The sequence below is a fragment of the Triticum aestivum genome, chromosome 7D (assembly GCF_018294505.1).
Source record: "Triticum aestivum cultivar Chinese Spring chromosome 7D, IWGSC CS RefSeq v2.1, whole genome shotgun sequence".
Classification (NCBI taxonomy): domain Eukaryota; kingdom Viridiplantae; phylum Streptophyta; class Magnoliopsida; order Poales; family Poaceae; genus Triticum; species Triticum aestivum.
The window spans coordinates 369366355-369374391 of NC_057814.1; positions in this window are offsets into that span (position 1 = coordinate 369366355).

An 8037-nucleotide genomic window follows, 5' to 3' on the forward strand; every position below is an offset into this window, starting at 1 on the left:
GGGGGGGCTCCGGTGGCTTGGGGGAGGGGCAAGCCGGCGGGGGCGTGCGGGGCTCGGACTCCGGCGGCGGCGGCTCCCGTGCGCGAGGAGGACGACCCGGGCGGGCCGGCCTGCGGCTCGGCTGGGCTCGGCCCAGTCGGGCGCAGTGCATTTGTTTAAACGTTTCGCGGAAAATAATTCATAGAAAAATAAATAAAAGTCCAAAAAAGCTAAAACAAATTTTCCCCGTCTAGTTAGAAAATCTAGAATAGGGTGAACATTTTATTAACACAAAATAAATTTTTGAAAACATGCAATATTTTTAATGCAATTAAAATTGCAAATAAAATCCGAATAAATTCCAATAAATGATTTTAACACTTTTTCTCCAGTATTTCAATTGTTTTGGAGAAGTCATGTTTTCTCCTCTCGTTGATTATTAAAATGAAATATTTTTCCGGAGAGAAAATAATTAAAACCAAAATCCTCGTTTTATTATTTGATGGAAATCAAATATGAAAATTCGAGAAAATCCCCAACTCTCTCCGAGGGTCCTTGAGTTGCTTAGGATTTATCGAGGATTTGTCAAAATGCAACAAAATATGATATGCAATGATGATCTATGTATAACATACCAAATTGAAAATTTGGGATGTTACAAACCTACCCCCCTTAAGATGAATCTCGCCCTCGAGATTCGGGTTGGCTAGAAAACAGGTGGGAGTGGTCCTTCCGTAGATCTTCCTCTCGCTCCCAGGTGGCTTCATCTTCCGTGTGGTGACTCCACTGGACTTTGAAAAACTTGATAACCTTGCTGCGGGTAACTCGGCTGGCATACTCAAGAATCTTAACTGGTTTCTCCTCATAGGTCAAATCACTTTCCAGCTGAATCGCTTCCAGTGGCACAGTATCTCTCAGTGGTATCTTGGCCATCTCTGCGTGGCACTTCTTCAACTGGGAAACGTAAAATACATCATGAACTCCAGACAATCCTTCGGGCAATTCCAGCTTGTAGGCAACCTCTCCCATACGTTCCACAACTCTATATGGTCCGATAAAACGGGGCGCTAACTTTCCCTTAACTCCAAAGCGCTTCACTCCTCGAAGTGGTGATACTCGAAGATACACTCGGTCTCCGACTTCGTGAACTGTCTCCTTTCGTTTAGAATCAGCATAACTCTTTTGTCTGGACTGGGCTACCTTGAGCCTGTCGCGAATCAACCTCACTTCTGTTCAGACTCCTTAATCAAATCTGGTCCAAACAACTGACGGTCTCCAACTTCGTCCCATAACAACGGTGTTCTACACCTCCTTCCGTACAATGCTTCGAAAGGGGCCATCTTCAAACTGGTCTGATAACTGTTGTTATACGAAAACTCTGCATATGGCAAATTGTCGTCCCAACTAGATCCATAATCTAGTGCAGAAGCTCTCAACATGTCCTCCAAAATCTGGTTGACTCTCTCGGTCTGTCCATCTGTCTGCGGGTTAAAAGCTGTACTAAATTCCAGCCTGGTTCCCAATGTTTCATGTAACCGCTTCCAAAACCTCGAGGTAAATTGGGTTCCTCTGTCTGATACAATGGTCCTCGGAACTCCATGCAAACATACGATCCTGGTCATGTATATCTTTGCCAACTTAGCACTGGTGTGAGTGGTCTTTACTGGAATGAAATGAGCCACTTTCGTCAAACGGTCGACTACAACCCATATTGAGTCATAGCCTGAACGAGTCCTGGGTAATCCTGTGATAAAATCCATGCCTATTTTATCCCACTTCCATTCGGGTATCGGCAATGGTTCTAGCAATCCTGCTGGCTTCTGATGCTCTGCCTTCACTCTCTGACATACATCACAAACAGCTACATACTCAGCAATATCCTTCTTCATTCCGGTCCACCAGAAAGTATTCTTCAGATCCAAATACATCTTGGTATTCCCTGGGTGAATCGAGTACGGTGAATCATGGGCTTCTTGCAAAATCAACTTCCTGATCTCCGGATCATTTGGCACATATACGCGGTCCTCAAACCATAAGGTATCGTGCTCATACTCACGAAATCCCTTGGCTTTTCCTTTGCTCATCTTCTCCTTTATCTCTTCAATCTCCTTGTCTATCTTCTGAGCTTCTCTGATCCTTTCCATCAAGGTAGACTGAATCTCCAATGTCGCTAAATAGCCTCTTGGGACTATCTCCAAACATAGCTCACGAAGGTCCTCGGCTAACTCCTGAGGTAACTCTCCTGTCATGAGGGTGTTGACATGACTCTTGCGGCTCAACGCGTCTGCTACTACGTTAGCCTTTCCAGGGTGATAATGCAATCTCATATCATAATCTTTAATAAGCTCCAACCATCTCCTCTGTCTGAGATTTAACTCCTTCTGCGTGAAAATATATTTCAAACTCTTGTGATCCGTGTACACCTCACAATGGTTTCCGATGAGAAAATGTCCCCATGCCTTCAATGCATGCACCACGGCTGCTAATTGCAAATCATGCGTAGCATAATTCTTCTCATGGGGTTTGAGTTGTCGTGAAGCATATGACACAACTCTTCCTTCCTGCATAAGCACTGCTCCAAGTCCTCGACGAGAAGCGTCACAATAAACTTCATAATCCTTGCGTTGATCTGGCAGAATCAACACTGGTGACGTAACCAATCGTTCCTTCAACTCTTGGAAACTAGCTTCACATTCCTCAGTCCAATTGAATTTGGTGTCCTTCTTCAATAGCTCAGTCATGGGCTTGGCAATCTTCGAGAAATTCTCGATGAATCTCCGGTAGTATCCTGCAAGTCCAAGAAAACTCCGGATTTCTCCAACTGTCGCGGGTGATTCCCAACTTGTCACTGTATCAACCTTGGCAGGGTCTACTGCTACTCCTTCTCCAGAAATAACATGTCCAAGGAATCCAACTTCCTTCAGCCAAAATTCACATTTGCTGAACTTGGCATATAACTGATGTTCTCTGAGCTTCTCAAGTACAAATCGTAAATGCTCCTCATGCTCTTCCTCATTCTTGGAAAAGACTAAAATATCATCAATGAACACCACGACGAACTTATCCAAGAACTCCATAAACACTTTGTTCATCAGGTTCATGAAATAGGCAGGTGCGTTAGTCAGACCAAATGACATAACGGTATACTCATACAATCCATATATGGTGGTAAATGCCGTCTTGGGTATATCCTGCTCTCGAATCTTTAACTGATGGTATCCTGATCGTAGATCGATCTTGGAAAATACTTTAGCTCCTTGCAGGCGGTCAAACAAATCATTGATCATCGGCAGTGGGTACTTGTTTTTGATGGTCACTTCATTCAATCCACGGTAATCAACAACCATCCTCAGCGATCCATCTTTCTTCTCCACTAGAAGTACTGGTGATCCCCAAGGTGACGAACTTGGGCGAATATAGACTTTATCCAGTAACTCCTTGATCTGCTTCTTAATTTCCTCCAAATCTTTTGCGGGCATCCTGTACGGTCTCTTAGATATTGGCCCTGTGCCTGGCAAAAGTTCAATCAAGAACTCAATGTCTCTATCTGGTGGCATGCCTGGCAACTCTTCTGGAAATACATCCGGATAATCCTTCACCACTGGTACTTCCTCCTGTACAACTCCTGATAAGGAATTTACTTGAGTCCTCTTCGGCATATGCCGGGATACATACTTGATCCTCTTTCCTTCCGGGGTGGTAAGCAAAATCGTCTTGCTGGCACAATCGATGTTTCCTCCATACAACGATAGCCAATCCATTCCCAAAATCACATCCAAACCTTGCGACTCCAAAACTATGAGGTCTGAGGGGAAAACATGCCTACCAATGGCCAATGGTATTTGAAAACATCCTTGGCTGGCCACATACTCTGCTCCTGGCGAGGTTACTAACATAGGGGTTCTGAGAACTTTGGTGGATAGCTTAAACTTATTCACAAATCCCCTTGATATGTATGAATGTGATGCACCAGTATCGAAAAGAACGGTTGCAGTAAATGACTTAACCAAAAACTTACCTATTACTGCATCAGGCTGAGCTTCAACCTCCTCCACGCTCACTTGGTTCACATGCCCTTTGTTGAACGGGTTCGGCTTCTTCCCAGAGCTTCCATTGCCATTTCCATTTTCGGCTTCAGGACATTCATTGGCATAATGTCCATTCTTCTGGCACTTAAAGCAAGTGACTTGGCTCAGGTCCCTCTTGGCTGGGGTAGATGGGTTGGTGCGGTTCTGTCCGTTGCTTCCTCCATTCCCATTACCATTTTTAGAGCCATTATGGTTGTGCGAACTACCTCCTCCATGGGTATGCTGAAACTGTCCTCCCGGCTTCGGGGCAAAACGAGGCTTCTGTTGAGCTCCTGAGTTATACTTCCCTTGTCCATACTTCCTCTTACGGTTTTCAATCTGTTGTTGCTTCCCTTCAATCATGAGAGCTCTATCTACCAGCTCCTGGTAGTTGTTGAAGGTTGCTACCATCAACTGCATACTCAGCTCATCATTCAGTCCTTCCAAAAACTTCTCCTGCTTGGCTGCATCTGTAGCAACGTCATCTGGTGCATAACGTGCTAACTTACTGAAATCCTCCACATACTGGCCTACGGTGCGTCCTCCTTGGCGTAGGTTGCGAAACTCACGCTTCTTCATAGCCATAGCTCCTGCTGAAACATGTGCTATACGGAAAGCTTGCTGAAACTGGTACCATGTGACAGTGTCAATAGGGTGCGTGGCTGTATAATTCTCCCACCATGATGCTGCGGGTCCATCAAGCTGATGTGCGGCAAAACGCACTCTTTCCGCATCTGTGCATCCTGCAGTGGTCAACTCCCTTCCAACTTTGCGGAGCCAATCATCTGCAACAATCGGCTCGGTGCTACTGGAAAACACTGGCGGGTTTAGCCTTAAGAAACGGGCTAAGTGATCAACAGGTGGTGGTGGCGGTGGGTTGTTGTTGTTGTTGTTGTTGTTGCCTTGGTTCTGCACTAACACTTGCATCAGGGCATTCTGTTGCTGAATCAACTGGGTGATCTCTGGTGGGAAAACAAATCCGGTGTCGCGTCTCGGAGGCATCTGATGGGTTTAGAAAAGATGAGAGTTAAGAATAGAATGAGGTCTAGAGAGAAAACACTACCCATATGCTCATGAGACAAATTCAATCAATATCACTCAATCAATTCAAACAAGGCAAAACAATCGATCTAACTAGCGTTACAAAGTGCTTGAACTATGCTATTAAAATGGGGGAAAACTACTACTGATATGGTGGTCTACTAGAAATTCTGATCCGTTGAAGACTCCATGATGTCTGCTCCAGCTTCATCAACAAAGTCATCTTCACTTGGTTCCGAGTCAGTGTCGTCGATGATGATGTAGTTATCCGGACAAGTGCATTCGTCATCCTCTGCTTTTGGCACTGGATTTCCCATGAATACTCCAATCTTCTTCTCCAGGTCGTCATTCTTCCCTACCAGTGCGATGATTTCCTCCATATAATCCTCGCGTGTAGCCTTGAGTTCTTCTTGGAGCTCCTTGATCTTGGTTAATGCCTTCTTCAGTTCTTCCTTGTCCGTGCACATCTGGTTCTCCTGGCGACGAATATGTTGGTTTTGTTCCTGGATGAAAGCTGCGATTGATCCATCCTTCTTGGTTCTGATCATCTCCCATTGCGCGTCTCGGCGTCCACAAATTTGATAAATAGTATCCTTAAGCTCCTGGTAGTAGACTTCTCCAATGCGTCCCATGGCGATGTGAGCGGCCATGCTCTTCCCTAAACTCCAAGTTGGTCCTTCAAAAACCAATCTTATGGGTTCGGTAACTGGCACAAACGTCCTTCCTGGAATGTGAACTTGAATCTTCCAGCTCTCCTCTTCGGGTAATGTGGCGTTGTAGGTTCAGGTGATGCTTGGTATTCCTATGTTCAAATACTTTGTGACTTCCTTCAAGTGTCGACCAAAAGGCGTGTCTTCATCTGGTTGCATGAACTTGCTCCTTGCATCCGCCATTCCTAAAAGAGTAGAAAAAGGAGAGGGGTCAGAAATGAGAAGAGAGAAGCTTTCTAGGGCTTAAGCTTAGTGGTCGTGTCCTACAGTCAGCGTGTGCTCTGATACCAACTTTGTAGCGACCAGACCTCAAATGGTCTGTGCTGCTGTGCACCAGTGTCATCCCTGGATCAGTAATGCTGACACGCACAGTACAAATGGAGGATTTATAACAGAGTAGCAATCACACACTTATTACATCGAGTATCTCCGAAGAGATTAAGTATGATAAACATGGCTTAAGGCCATCTAAAACGATAACAGCGGAAGACTTGGAAGATAAGTGAGTCCATCAACTCCAGCGGCATCACTGAGTATAAGACCACGACCTAAGGCACCTTACTCGTCGTCTGAAAAGTCTGCAACATGAAACATTGCAGCCCGAAAACGGGTCAGCACATAGAATATGCTGGCAAAGTAACACATAGAGGATAATGAACAAAAATAAGGCTATACTACATGCATATACGGCTGGTGGAAAGCTTTATGGTTACAGTTTTGCGAAAAGCCAATTTTTCCCTACTGCAAAGGAATAAATTTTATTTAACTATCATGGTGGTTGTGAAACATTGAGATGGTTGACAGCATCTCAATCCCAATTAAGAGTCATCAATAACCCAGCAAAATTAATTAAAAGTAACATGGTGATGAGATTCACATGATAATCCAAGTACTAGATACTCAAGTTGTCCATAACTGGGGACACGGCTAACCATGATTAGTTTGTACACTCTGCAGAGGTTTGTGCACTTTTCCCCACAAGACTCGATCTCCTCCGTTGGATTACTCGCACTACATGGTGTTTGAGTAACGGATGACCGAGACACAGTCTTTCAGAAGTGTTTGCACCTTACGTATGGATAGACAGTTACACCTACTTTCCCCTACATCTGCTAGTCTACCACTGTAAGAGTTCACACAACTTAGTCAACTATGCTAGAGCCCATAATAGCTTGCGGCTGCACACGGAAGTTTCTAGCATGAATAATCTCATGATCCCCTTGAACCTGGGTGGCGGTCCAAAAGAAAAACAGGCAATCCTGGAATACCCAGGTACCTCAATCCACCCAGATGTGAGTTTTAGTTGCCACCTTAAGTAAACCATTAATTAACAATCTCACATCTGTCATGGAAATCTCTCAAACCCAATCCACGTCTACAAGCATAGCATGGCAATATAATAGCAGCGTAGAAGTAACTCCCAAGGGTTTGATAAACAAAACAGGTAATAGGTACTACCTCCACTACTTCCCAATACCCACAATTTAATTAGATCCTAATCATGCAAGTGTTTGAGGAAAATAGATCTAATGCAATAAAAACTGGGTATGGAAGGTATATGATCAAAGTGTTACTTGCCATGCTGATGATCCGCAAAACCTAGCGATTCGAAGTAACAAGCGGCACACTCCGGGTACTCTATCGCAAACAAACAAGCAAACAATAAGTACTCATCTAATGCACAGGTAAAACTCGAATGAAAGATCCAACCAGAAAGTTCAACTTAAGAACTCCGGTTTGCAAAAAGAATCAACTCGAAAGAAGCAACGAAAGTCAAACTACGAAAGAAAGAAGCTTCGTTTACTAATCTGGATCTAGGTCAAATTTTACAGTAGCAAAAACTTGTTTGAGTAGGTTAAACGGAAAGAGAATTTTGAGACGAAACTCTAGGCGCTTGAATCGCCTGATTCCGATAAATGAGCGAGAAGTTAAACAGAAACGAAGATTCGATCAGAAATCGAATCTGAGAAAATAGCGGAAAAATCCGACGAAAAAGAAAAACGGATGAACGGTTAAAGAACGGACGTTCGTTAACAGAGAAAAACCGACGAACGCGTTCGTTAAAACGAACGGTTCGGTGAACGCTCGCAAAATAATAAAACCAAAAAAACCGATCTAGGGTTTTTTTAAACGAATGGTTTTTTTTAAGAAAACCGGCAACCGAACGAGCGGCGAGGTACCTCGTCGGGGCGTGCTCCGGCGGGGCTCCGGCGGCTCGGGGCGAGGGGCGGCGAGGGCGC